At 40.1% G+C, this 14,429-nt stretch overlaps 1 pseudogene; it reads left to right on the top strand.

Annotated features, from left to right (window-relative positions):
• Nucleotides 1-10,869: 10,869 nt before the first annotated feature.
• LOC147459279 (uncharacterized) lies at nucleotides 10,870-14,076 on the top strand (annotated as a pseudogene).
• Nucleotides 14,077-14,429: the final 353 nt, after the last annotated feature.

The raw sequence follows: 14,429 nt of genomic DNA, 5'->3' as shown, positions 1-14,429 counted from the left end.
TGATATATAGTATGATAGGTAGTTTTCCATGTGACATGTAGAAACTGTAACTCAAAGATTTGTCAAAGCTGCTGTCAAGGACAGTCCTTTTTGTACCACCAAAGCATGCTTTTAGCCTCATATCATATCATGGGTAGGATAAAAGGGTTAATGGATGAGTTAATGATATTTAATCTTTGTTGTCCAAATAAGCTACGGATTGCTCTTTGGAACTGTAGCTTTGTGCTTACTATAATGTATATGTTCTGTCTAGCGATGGAGATTAGTTGTGAGTACAAATCCTCTTGATTCATAATAAAATAACCACACTCACATCAAAAGAGAAGTTATAGTCAATAATAGGTAGTATGATGGGATCTGGTGAGAGAAGTATTTCGTTGAGCCTTTCAAGACCAAATAGAAACACTATACGTTGTTGAAAGTGAATCTTTCGACTAATCCAAATGTTGACCCTAATAGATTGCACAGAATGGAAATGAAAGAAATCACCTCTATGTGGATTAGGGTTATTCATCGATGATATACTTAGTATGTTCAAAGATAAAGGTGTGAAAGAAGTGAAAGGAGAAGAAGAAGAGAGTTTCTCTCCCAAGCCCTATTGTTTCCCTTAGGCAATAAGGATACTGCGGGGAGAGAAGTACCGGTAGCAAGGAGATTCTAGAGTTTGTGGAAGAGAATGAGAACCTTAAGAGAGAGAGGTGCTTGTGAAAGATGAAGATATGGTTACTAACCTTGTGCACATAATTGTTTCCCGCAAGAAGGTTGTGCCCGTTACATTGACAAGATTGCTGCTTGAATACCTTCCAATGAAACAATTAGGACACAACAAGAGAGATGAAAGGAGGAGTAAAGATAGAATTGGAGATAGATCTAAGTGTGGTGGTGGTATTAAAGATAGATAATGAGAGATAGAGATGGCGTTAGAGACAAGTATTGGACTAGATATGCAAATGGAAAAAAAACTAGCAACATATATCTTACATGAGAGCAATCGTCACCACTTTAATGGAGAGAGAAGATGAGGCAAGACTTCAGCCTTTCTTCAAGGGAAAGTATGGCAGTACGATGAGTGTGTCACTATGGAATTGAGCTATTCTCACTCACTCCTAAATTGCCCCCAATAAAGAGAAGGTTGCCCTTTTTATAGGTGAGGGAGCCATGTTTTACATAATCACGTGATTAGGCTAAAGAATTAGCCCAAATCAAATGTTCTTTGGATATTTCCTAAAATGGGCAATATTAGGACTAAAAATATCATGAAATTCATCATTTTTGGTCGTTGAGGCTCCATGTGGGTACATGATGTATGTGGGCCCCAGCTAGGCATCTTCTGTGTGGCTCTAGCAGGGGGTCCCAATTTGTGTGTCTTGTCCTTCAAGGCATCTTTGAGGTGTCACGTTCATATGCTTGTGTCTTTTATCCTCCAAATATCTTATTTTATGGAAAAAGACCAAGATTACCTCTTTTCACTTGATTCACCTGTTTACCATCTCTTCTTGCAGTGTAGTTGTGAGAGGATTTTTCACTATTTTCCCTGTAGCTTTTGACCTGTAACACGGATTGACATGCTTCAAAAGGCAAAATTGGCCTACTAAAAGAGCTTGACTTGGTTTTGGGCTTTTCTCCATGCACGTAGGTTGGGATTTTCAAATTGGGATGGTCCAAGAAGCTTTGGATCTTCCTTTTCATAAAGCCTTCTAGTAGGCCCTTCCCTCTTGTATGTATCCAAGAAGGTATGCATTATTGAAGGGTTATATTATTAAATAAATATGAAAAGAAGAAAAATAATTTATATATGGTAGGGTATAGCTGAGATATTAGAAGAATAATACAAATGCTTTTCCTCCCAGACAAAAAGAGGCACAATCATTGATACTTCTCTTGCAGTACTTTCTAATAGTAATGTACATTTATATTACATCAAAGATAAATACTAAGGTATGGTAGAAAGATTTTATTTATGCATATGAGTATTATATGAAGTATGCTTATGCGTCAAAAAGTCACAAGATAAATCGTTTAATGCCCGTTCCCACTATATACATGCCACAGCACAACATCCACCCCCTCTAAACCTGCACATCCTCCGGTATGTGCCACATTGTCTCTTTGTAAGATCAGCCCTCTTGTACATCTTCCTTGCTTTCTTCTTCACTGGATGATTCCAAAGCTTCATGTTCACTTTGATTTCACCTGTGTTTTGCTCTTCTTCCTCATCAACATTTTCTAGATCATTTTCTCCTCTTCTCTTAAACATTTTGACCCTTTTTCCCGCAACGAGAATCTTTAGTTCTGTACCATCTAGTTTAGACAAGCTGTAAGTAGAATTTTCATGCACATGCTTTACAACATATGGTCCAAACCATCTTTTTGAGAACTTACGCATGACTGTGTGTTGGTTATCAAGGCTACTATCATACACTAAAACCCAGTCACCTTTGTCAATTGCTTTGCTCCTGAGTCGATGTCGCTTATCAAAGTAGTCCTTGTTTTTCAACCTTGCATTTTTGAGTCGTTCTTTTGCAGCTTTAATGTCTCCAGGTCTTCTCTCTAGTTGCCTTATACGCAGTGCAAGGAGATCTTCCCTGCTAAGCCCCTCTTGCCAAGGTAGTACATTCCATGTGGGAATTGTATCTTCAATCGGCATCACTGGCTTTTGACCATACATTAGCTCCGCAGGCATGTAGCCAGTTACTGAGCTATGTGTTGTACGATCAACCCATAAAGCATATGGTAACAAGTTTAGCCACTCACCAACTCTTCCTTCGCAAGCCTTGGCCAAAGCTTTGATGATAGGAGGATGCCCTCTTTCACTCTTTCCATTGCCTTTAGGGTTGTAAGTTGTAGTAAGAGAAAGCTTGATTCCTAATCTAGAAAAGAACTCCTTTGCTTCTTTGGCATCCAGTTCACCTCTATCTGCAGTGATTTTTTCCACACGACCATAACGGCAAATCACCTCATCAAGAAGGAATTTGCACACAGCTTCTGTGGTTTTAGCTCTTAATGCTCTTCCTTCAACCTGGTTAGTTAGGTCCTCTCGTGCAAGAACCAAGTATCTCATCTGCCAGAGTCCTAAAGGCATTGTGACTAGATCCACAACCCATTTATAGTGCATGGCTAGTGGATATGTAGGGTGCAATCCATCACGATGTCAGACATTTGGATACATTTGACAAGTTACACATGACTCTACAAATTGAGATACATCTTTATACATACCCTTCCACCAGTATTTTTCTTTCAACTTGGAGAAGGTTGCCCACACACCCCTGTGTCCAGCCCATAGACTCTCATGAAACTCTTGCATGAGCTTTACTTGAGTCTCTTTTTTACATATAACCCGTTGTGGTGTAGCACCCTTTTGTTTAGGATGCTTCCACAAGTAACCATCCCTCAAAAAGTACCCATATGCTTTCCTCCGTATCCTCTTGAACTCTTGTTTAGACCAATCATCCTGTTTTGTTAGAATACTCAAGTAGTTTCCAATAAGAAGCCAATCACCTTCATAAAGCTCTTTCAAGAATGATTCAAGTAGATTAGTCATGCAGACATTGTTACCTTTGACATGACAGATAGAATAGAACTTTGTGCCTACATCATCTCCCTCGTCAATCATTTGTGACTCATTTTCATACCTTGCCCTTGATAGCATATCTGCCACTGTATTGTCTTTACTTGCAATGTGCTTACACTCGGGATTTAAGGACTTACTGTAGGCAATCCACCGCAACATAGCAATGTCTGGCGTTGAGCAACTTGTAATCATCCCAAGAAGTGGTAGACAATCTATTTCTACAACCACACATGCACCAATTAGGTACTCTTTCCCACTTTTCAAGGCTGGAACCATACCCCATAACTCTCTCTTTATCTGTGGATAGTTTCTTTGGCGAGCACTTAGTACCTTTGCTCCAAATCTTACCACATACCTGTGTTCTTCTTTGTCATCTTGCCCTATTTCCCTATTGCCCATCCAATACCTGTAGGACTGGTGTCTACTGTCACAATTACTGGCCTTTGACACTCATAGTCTACCTTTCTCAAAGTTGTTGCTGACTGGAGCAACTCCTTTAGCTTTTTCATGGATTTTACATGTGCTTCTGTCCATTTAAACTTCTGATTCTTTCTAAGCAGCTGATAAAGAGGATCAGCTACATGTGCATAATGTGGAATCCAAATAACATAGAAGACACATGCTTCCAGAAACCTTCTAACCTCAATGATGCTAGTGCATGTTTCTTTGATTCTTTGGATGGCATCTACCTTTGCTGGACAAGGTTTCCTACCATATGGCCCGCACATGTGCCCCACAATGAGCACTTCATTGACACCAAACATAGACTTTTTCCCTGACAATGTAAGATTCACTTCTTCCAACTTAGATAAAATTTTATCACAATCATTTATGTGATTTACCACAGACCTGCGGACATCCCTTGAGATCCAAAGCTTCATCTTTGTCACTTTCTTCACATCCTTTGATAGGCAAATCATCAATGAAAGGCATTGTGATTTGAGGAATAAAGTCAAGTAAGACCTTATTCATCCCAGTCATCATATGTGCAACCGAGTTGGTTGCTCCATGTGGCAAGGTACACATCCTTACCAAACCCAAAGGTGTCCTCATGGTTGTCAAGTCTCTGCTTTTGATTGCAAGCTGAGATTGATCATACCCTGAGTAGAGATCCCCCATTGAGTAGATTGCCCTCCCTGCAAACTCATCCACAATTGGACCTGTACCTACATTTTTAATTGTCACCTTGTTCACTGGTTGCATATCTTGGATAAAGCGTAGAGAACCATTCTTCTTTGGAATTGTGAACCACCTGTTTGAGTATGGAGCACAAGAAGGCTTCAAGATTTCCATTTTGATTTTCTCACTCAGTAGCTCTACTAACTGGAATAGGCCGCAGATTCCAAGGCACATGAGGTATTGTGAAAATTACCAAAGGAGCTACAATAGAAGGATCAACACATCCTATCTCATGTGGCTCAAATGCAAAAGCCTTACCATGCTTTGAAAGCATTTCTTTGAAGTACTTTGTCTCCTCATGTGTTAGAAACTCCTCGCGACCAATCTGCAACTCTTGGAAAGACTCCTTTGTGAAGGTATGCCCAATATTTTTAGGATTCCTCAAACTTGGTTGTAAAGAAGCCTGCTCAATCTTTTCCCTATTGTTGGGTGGTAAGGGTGAAGCTACTGGTTTCACCTTCTTTGCTACACTCTTGTACTTAGTTTCAACATGGACTTCTGGGCCAACTGTTTGGTTTTCTTTAAAGGCTTCTATTACTTAATACATTTCCATAGAGCAAACTTCCACAACTTCATTTTCAAGATGCAAACTAGACCCCATTATAGCATCAAGCTCACCCATAGTATCTACAAAAGAAACTTGTTCACACAAACCCAAAACATTTTCAGTAGGCTCTAGCAACCCACTTTCTTTCATGCCCATTTGTACATTATGTACATATTGTCTCTCACATCTCTTCAAATCTTCAAGTTTTATAAAACATACTGATCCATTCCTTGTTACCAAGGAGCCCGTTGAGAAAGTTTCACTTACTTTTGGATCAGGCGAGACCCTTTTTCTTTTTGTATCACTGCAATCCCGCTTTACAATGGTACTTGGCCAAAACCCATCATTTCCCTATGGTCATGAAACTCTTTGCTCACCTTTGGTAGAGGATGTGCTCTGAGGTTCTCACGATTTCTTTCATGGTTTAAACAAACTGTGAGAAATTGGATAGCTGGTTTACCATCTTTGCTATGTATCCTAGCATATGCTGAACCATCATCCATTACCTTTGTTTCCCGAACTCCCACAATGTAGGGTTGTCCAAGGATGAGATGATATAAAGATGTATCCTGTACAAAGAAGTTTTGGTCAATCTTTACATCACCTATTGTCACCTTCACACTTGGACATGATGCATACAATTCACCGGATGAATTGTTTGTCACTTTCACCATCCAACCATGATCTGTGTCCATCGGCCATTTGCACTTGTTGTAGAGACTCTTTGACATTATGTTTATTTCTGAACCATGGTCAATCAAGGCAACAAATGGCTCTTCAAGGTCACCTACCTTGACCAAAGTTTTTGTAGTAGCCCTTGCCCAGTGACTTCGTGAATATTAGCTCCTAGGAATATCTTCAACTTCTTCATCATCATTTGAGAAATGCACTTGCTTCACTCTCCAACTAGATTGGTAGCATCCTACCACACCTCCATCATCCTCCTTATTTTGCAGCTACATCCCTTGTGTCTTTGAGGTTTCCCCTTCAACCTGTGGACGAGAAACTTCAGCAAGGGTTTGCCTCTTCCTCTTGATGATGTCAATGATCTCCTCATGGAATTCACGCTTTGCAATGCCAAGAACTTCTCCCAGAGTAAACTCAATCTTGCTATTTAAGATCCTTTCCTCCAAGACTTTCTTTAAATCTGTAGCAACCTCAATATCAAATTGTAGTTTATAAGTTGGGCCTTTTGTCTTACCTTTTGCTGGCTCTTTATTCTTTCCTATTGTAGATTCCTCCATGAGTACTTCAGGTGGAGATGCTCCTTGTGTTGAGGGTGTTTGAGAAGCCATTGAGTCGCTTCTTCCCCCACTTCTAGAAGCTCTTTTTGATGGTCCTTTATCAGCATTCTCACGTCTGCGCTTCTCTTCTACAATAGCCTCATTTTGTTGACATTTTGTAATGTAGGCATGCACTGACAATGAGTCCACTGGATCATTCCATCCTGTTTCTAGACGTATGCAATCACCTGCTTCATGTAGGATCTCTTTTGTAAGCTTTCCCTTTTTAGCTAATTGCATGACATTTGGCCAAATTTGACCATGATGGTCATTCACCTCTTCATCACTAAGATGCTCAATTTTTACTCCATAAGTAGCTGCCTCAACTGAAGAGGTGGCATGCTTAGTTGCCATATCTTCAACTAAGGTTTGCATTCCCCCCTTCCCAAAGTTAGTTCTCAAGGGTAGACCTGTCTCTCTTAAGTGGATTTTACCATCCTTAAAAAAGACATCTTTTGACAAAGCATTATTAAAATCATCACAATCCCTTCTTACATGGTCTGTACTATCACACCAAATACATCTATTAACAAACCCTTCTTTGGGCTGTTGTCTTTGCCTAAGAAGTGGCCTTGATGGTGTGCCTTTTTCTTCAAGCTTCGCAAGCTTCACCTTCAAGTCACGCATTCCCTTCACAAGTTCATCTAGCATAGACTCATCAAACTTAGGAGCTATATAAGTAGGCTTTACCATTTTGTCAGAAGTTGAGGTTGAAGGACTTATAGTGTTTACTACCATCTTGTCCCTTCTTCTTTGTCGTTTGGCAAGCAACGAGACAGCACCTTCAACTTCATTCTAGTCGGTCTTTAGTCCTTGCTCAGCATCTTTATCTTCAAGAAGAAGCTCCAGATTTTCTTGAAACTCTTTACCTGCGGCTTGTAAGAAAAGATCTGTCTTCTCTGCATCTAGTGTGGCCCTTTCTGTCCTAGTGAGTTGTGCATAGCGCCGCTCAAATTCCCTAAGTAGCTCTGTTATTGATAGTCCTTGCTTTGGCTTGACTACCCATTCTAAGAATGTCCTTTTGGTCACTCTCTCCGAGTCCTCCATGAAATATTCCTCCTTTAAAGCTACTTTCAGTTCTTCCCAATTTCTCCAATGCCCATCTTTAATTGCCCTAACATGCTCCCTAATTTCCGGAGCAACAACTAGCTCAAAGCTCTGAATCATCTCACCTTCTAACACGCGATGCAGCTCCATCTCCTTCACATACTCGTGTAAGTATTTGGTTACATCTTTGCCATTGAACTGATCCATTCTGTTACCAATCGCTTGTATGGCCTTAGTCGATGAAATCTGCTTTCTTTCAGTAGCATGTTCTTATTGCATGAACATTGCAAATGCTTGAAACATTTGCATTGTTGCTGGGTCAAAATGCATACCCTGTTGCTCAACATGATCACCCATGGTTACCCACAAACTCACCCTGGCATATTCGTGTCGGGTTCACCAAAAATATGTCAAGAAGTTGGTGGTCTTGCTAGGAAGGCATCGGGCCTCTTGCTGTGAGAGTTTGTGAGGAAGCTCAAGGGTTATGAGAAGGAGTTAAGATGTAGATAACATAGCTTCTAGAGCTAAAGAAGAAATGTAGCCAAAGAAGCCGCTCACTTTCCCTTACAAACACACACGTGATGGAGAGAACTCATGAAAGATAGTCAAAACAAAACAAAAATGAAAACATTGAGATTACGATCATATCGTATCATGGGTAGGATAAAAGGGTTAATGGATGAGTTAATGATATTTAATCTTTGTTGTCCAAATAAGATACCGATTGCTCTTTGGAACTGTAGCTTTGTGCTTACTATAATGTATATGTTTTGTCTAGCGATGGGGATTAGTTGTGAGTACAAATCCTCTTGATTCATAATAAAATAACCACACTCACATCAAAAGAGAAGTTATAGTCAATAATAGGTAGTATGATAGCATCTAGTGAGAGAAGTATTTCGTTGAGCCTTTCAAGACCAAATAGAAACACTATGCGTTGCTGAAAGTGAATCTTTTGACTAATCCAAATGTTGACCCTAATAGATTGCACAGAATGGAAATGAAAGAAATCACCTCTATGTGGATTATGGTTATTCATCGATGATATACTTAGTATGTTCAAAGATAAAGGTGTGAAAGAAGTGAAAGGAGAAGAAGAAGAGAGTTTCTCTCCCACGCCCTATTGTTGCCCTTAGGCAATAAGGATACAACGGGGAGAGAAGTACCCGTAGCAAGGAGATTCTAGAGTTTGTGGAAGAGAATGACAATCTTAAGAGAGAGAGGTGCTTGTGAAAGATGAAGATATGGTTACTAACCTTGTGGACATAATTGTTTCCCGCAAGAAGGTTGTGCCCGTTACATTGACAAGATTGCTGCTTGAATAAAGTTCCAATGAAACAATTAGGACACAACAAGAGAGATGAAAGGAGGAGTAAAGATAGAATTAGAAATATATCTAAGTGTGGTAGTGGTATTAAAGATAGATAATGAGAGATAGAGATGGAGTTAGAGACAAGTATTGGACTAGGTATGCAAATGAAAGAAAAACTAGCAACATATATCTTACATGAGAGCAATCGTCACCACCTTAATGGAGAGAGAAGATGAGGCAAGAATTCAGCCTTTCTTCAAGGGAAATTATGGCACTAAGATGAGTGTGTCACTATGGAATTGAGCTATTCTCACTCACTCTTAAATTGCCCCCAATGAAGAGAAGGTTGCCGTTTTTATAGGTGAGGGAGCCATGTTTTACATAATCACTTGATTAGGCTAAAGAATTAGCCCAAATCAAATGTTCTTTGGATATTTCCTAAAATGGGCAATATTAGGACTCAAAATATCATGAAGTTCAGCATTTTTGGTCGTTGAGGCTCCATGTGGGTGCATGATGTATGTGGGCCCCAGCTAGGCATCTTCTGTGTGGCTCCAGCAGGGGGTCCCAACTTGTGTGTCTTGTCCTTCAAGGCATCTTTGAGGTGTCACGTTCATATGCTTGTGTCTTTTATCCTCCAAATATCTTATTTTATGGAAAAAGACCAAGATTACCTCTTTTCACTTGATTCACCTGTTTACCATCTCTTCTTGCAGTGTAGTTGTGAGAGGATTTTTCACTATTTTCCCTGTAGCTTTTGACCTGTAACACGGATTGACATGCTTCAAAAGGCAAAATTGGCCTACTAAAAGAGCTTGACTTGGTTTTGGGCTTTTCTCCATGCACGTAGGTTGGGATTTTCAAATTGGGATGGTCCAAGAAGCTTTGGATCTTCCTTTTCATAAAGCCTTCTAGTAGGCCCTTCCCTCTTGTATGTATCCAAGAAGGTATGCATTATTGAAGGGTTATATTATTAAATAAATATGAAAAGAAGAAAAATAATTTATATATGGTAGGGTATAGCTGAGATATTAGAAGAATAATACAAATGCTTTTCCTCCCAGACAAAAAGAGGCACAATCATTGATACTTCTCTTGCAGTACTTTCTAATAGTAATGTACATTTATATTACATCAAAGATAAATACTAAGGTATGGTAGAAAGATTTTATTTATGCATATGAGTATTATATGAAGTATGCTTATGCGTCAAAAAGTCACAAGATAAATCGTTTAATGCCCGTTCCCACTATATACATGCCACAGCACGACAACGTGCGTGTGCACATGCATCTCTCTCTCTCTCCATTAAAGTGGTTGACAAAAAAAAAATTCCAAACATACAAAATTCCTTTTCTTGAATTTCTAAGAGGAAATTTTTAAAAAATTAGATTTATTTTTTAGGTTTTACATTATTTTTCTCTATTTTGAGGTGGAATTTCTCCTTTTTCCCTTGCTCTCAAATAACATTTTTTAAATTGAAAACGGCACAATATTAAGTGGAGACACATTTTTCTCAAACACAAACCATTAACATGTCAAATGTGTTCCAATAATCATCTATTACAGCAAAAAATGATGCCTTCTTGAGACCATCATGAAGTCATCATCTTGTTGGCCTACAAGAGAAGGCCTTAGTGCAGGGTCAAAATAATAGTGCAAATCCTAGCCATTGGTCAGATGTTGGGGATGGGCTCCACATGGCCATTGGTCAGATATTCAGATGGTCTTTTTTTCTACCTAGCCTTTTCAAAAGCCTGCGTATTCTGCTTTGCCTACAATGCGTGGACGAGTGCGTTAATGCCTGCAAGTTTTACGTGCTTATTGTGCAAGGCAATTAGTGCCGTTTTAATGAGATTTGTAGGGCTTGTGCGTTGGCTGCATTTTGCGGGTTGCGAGGAGGGCACGCAAGAAATTTCTGCTTGGCATGGATGAGACAGTGGCAGTTGGTGTAGCCCAGCAGGCCGATGGTGAAGTGCATGTTGATGTAGGTGAGATGATTAATTGTTCTACACACTGAGTGGGCAGAGTGCTGCGAGGCTAAAGTGAGGCTATTTAATGTTGTTGAGTGAGATTTGGATTTGTGTATATAAAGTGTTGACGTAGTTTTGTGTTGCAATTGTAGAGCATTTGTTTAGAGCAAGTAGTATCTTTGAGAATGGCATCGAATTCTAATTCTACATAGAGTTTTAATGTTGATGAGTGCATGAGTCTTGATGCCATGAGTACAAGTGAGGAGATGGACTTTGACCAAGGTTTCTTCAATCTGTGAATGTTACGTTACTTGAAGGATTTGATGGTTACATGTGTTATCGTGATCTGCTATTTAGTATCTGTTGCTTGCTTTTCACAGAGTTGAAGAAAGTTGCCGAGGGTTGTAGTGGAGGGAGCCAGAGGCCGCAATGACTTGTGGTCGATGTTATGCTCTGAGAACTTGCAAGAGGGTTGCATGAAACAGGGGAGGTCCCGAGAGGCCATTTGTTGTCAAGGGGAGTGGCAGGGTGGGGGGTGAGAAGCCGGTTCATGTGTATAGGTTTTGTTTGATGTAAATGCCAGAATTATTTTATGTTTGTTGAGTTTCTGTGATGTTGTGTATTTTGCTACTCTTTGTTTTGGGTTGATTATCTCATTGAGCAGGGCTTTTCCACTGTGCTCTTGGTTGCAATTGCAAGTGTGATTTTTTTCTTGTGGAGCTTAGTTGAGGTGAATGGTTCTGATTTCATTGAAAGGTTCCATGAGTGTGGGAGAGTGAGGGTTAGAAGTGTTTTCATGCATTCATTTTGTTGTTGTTGTGAATTCCTACAATGTCTTAGCTCGTTTGCCATTTCCCACTAGGCTAACAAAAGAATATAATACACTTTCAAGAATCACACTCATCTCTTCTCTTTTCCAAAACCCTTTGTGACTTTGAGTGATGCTACTATTAGTTTCATTCCTGTCATTGAGAGATCCACAAGTGAGCGGACAGCTTGACGAGTAATAATGTGGCTTTCAATGCATTGCAACAGTGACAGCAAACCTATGGGCGGTGAGGCAAAAACCCTTCCATTGAAATCTTAGCAATGGAAATCATTGGTAGAAGAAGAATAGAAGTTTTAACATTGTAGCAACAAGGTCAGGAGACCTCAAAGACCTTCTTGAGTAGTCTTGGAACTCGAGACTTGATACTTATAAGGGAAGTGGGACAACCCAGAGGGAACTTGAGACTACAAATCTCAATCTTGAGAGGGCAGTGGGAGCTTGTGTAGGTTCTCTAAATGCCCACCAAGACCCCATGCCCTCATATGGACATCCAAGGCTTCTTTTGCCATAGGAGTAAGGCTAAGGCTTGAAAGCATCAAACCTCTTCCTGTGCTTTTTGTCTCTTTCAAAATTGTCTGCTTAGAGTTTTGAATAAGTTTGTGCACAACCTTCCTTGGTAAAGGCGTGGATCCAATTTTTCTTGCAAGATTCATGTGCTAAAAGGCTTGATGATTTTTTTGGCTAGTGAAGCATTGTTTGGGAGAGGATGCTAGCAATCAAACACAAATAAGTCAATGAAAATACAAGGACCAATTTTGTGTGATTTTGTTAGCTTCTTTCTACAATAATGATGTTTGTTTTGTAGGTGCAACAGTTGAGGTGGCCGTCGGTGGTAAGCAAACCTTGCCCAAAGTTCTCGCGCAAGCTGAAGCCAAGGTTGAGCCTAATGTGTCCCCTGATGTGCCTACTCAATCTCAAGTATAACATCAAGCTCCAACAGTAGGCCAATCCCAAAAAACACAGGTTGGGTCCCCCCCAGCAACTTTAAGTCGATATCCAACCTACTAATGATGGTGTGAATCTGTCTTTGGTGCCATATGCAAGAGAATTGGTGATTTTTTAAATTGGCAAAGCTTCCCCCAAGTTTTCTCTTGAGGGCAAGATATTGAATCTTTACGGCACATACAAAATAGCATTTGATAATTACAACCCGTACTTGAAGCTTGACAATGTGGACACATATTCTACGGACACCATAACCTTACTAGTGTTGTATGAGCCTTATATCACTCAACTCCAGGATAGGTTACACATTGGTGAGTACATAAGGGTAGAGAATCCCATTATGAAGCACAAAACTCGGGGGCATGGGGGTACATCAACGTGTTCTTTGCATGTCAATGCCTCAATGTTGGTGATAAAGGCAAAACCCTTCCCATTGGCATTATCTTTGTTTCTTGAGACTTCTATTAGGTCCTTCTTGAAGGAAACAAGCAAGTCATCATCACCAGCAAATAGAGGAGCTATGTTGTGTGTTTTGGCATTTGTTATTCTACAAAACCTCCAATCCAAAGCAGGTGTGTAACTAGGTGCACTTTTGGTTGCAGACGGGTCGTTGCCTGGATGATCGTGCTGTGGTGAGTAGACTAGCTTTTTGTCGCTTGGTTTTTAGTGACTATCATGGTCGGTTGTTTATGGTTCTTGTGTAGGTGAGCTTTATGAGCTCTTGCAAAGGTGATTACATGCAACTGATTGCTAATTTGGAAGCAGAGGAGAATGTGATGTGTGTGGCTTGCAACATTGCTCCATTCAATAGTCGTGCCAACACACTATCGATGCTTGACATCACTACCCTAGTCCCTGTTCTAGACCTCGCTTGTGTCAGATCTTGGTTGAGGTGGTCTAAGCCCAAATCAAAAGTTTAGGTTATGGTAGAGAGGTATGTTTGCTATGTATTGATGTGCTTTCCTCAATTGTGTTTGCAATTAAAATTTGAATATAGTGGACCTTGTAGCTGGTTGAAACGTTGTGCTTTACCAACTTCAACTTAGTTCTATTGGAAAAGCAATGTCCTCTTTGTAAATCTACAAAGGTTCACAAAAGTTCCCAAGGAGGATTTTGTGCCGCTTGTGACACGTCCATTGATATCATAATCATCCCAAAATTGGATGCACCCATCACTAGTGAAAATAATAGTGTTGTCAATGCTCAAATTGTTGGCTTTATGGTAGATGTCGTCCTTGGTTTTGAAGAAAGCTTCAAGGAGTTGTACACTAGAAATGTTGCAGATGCTTGAGACATCCTAGTGGCTACAACCAGAGTAGGTGCTTTCAAGCTTAGTTTCATAGGGCATGTAATAACATTTGCACCCCGCTCAAAGTTGGTTCAGTGAGGTTAGCTAACGCACATCCATTTGGTCTTCCGAGCCTACCCTTCTTTCAATCACTCCTTTTTTAATGTTGTGTGCCTCTTTGTATATATCTCCTTGAACAATTAGTATGGTAGAGACTTTCCAAACCATAAAGCCAGCTTGCTTTATGTGTAGCTTCCATGGTTCTCCCTGTTTTGGCATGCCTTTGAGAACATTGTATGCCAAATAAATATGTAGCTTATATCACGTAAGCCTCTCTCTCTCTCTCTCTCTCTCTCTCTCTCTCTCTCTCTCTCTCTCTCTCTCTCTCTCTCTCTCTCTCTCTCTCTCTCTCTCTCTCTCTCTCTCGTTCTCTACAAATACCCCTTATGTGC

The sequence above is a fragment of the Adiantum capillus-veneris genome, chromosome 4 (genome assembly GCF_014529385.1).
Source record: "Adiantum capillus-veneris isolate H3 chromosome 4, ASM1452938v2, whole genome shotgun sequence".
NCBI classification, from domain to species: Eukaryota; Viridiplantae; Streptophyta; class Polypodiopsida; order Polypodiales; family Pteridaceae; genus Adiantum; species Adiantum capillus-veneris.
This window is presented reverse-complemented; position numbering and strand designations above follow the sequence as displayed.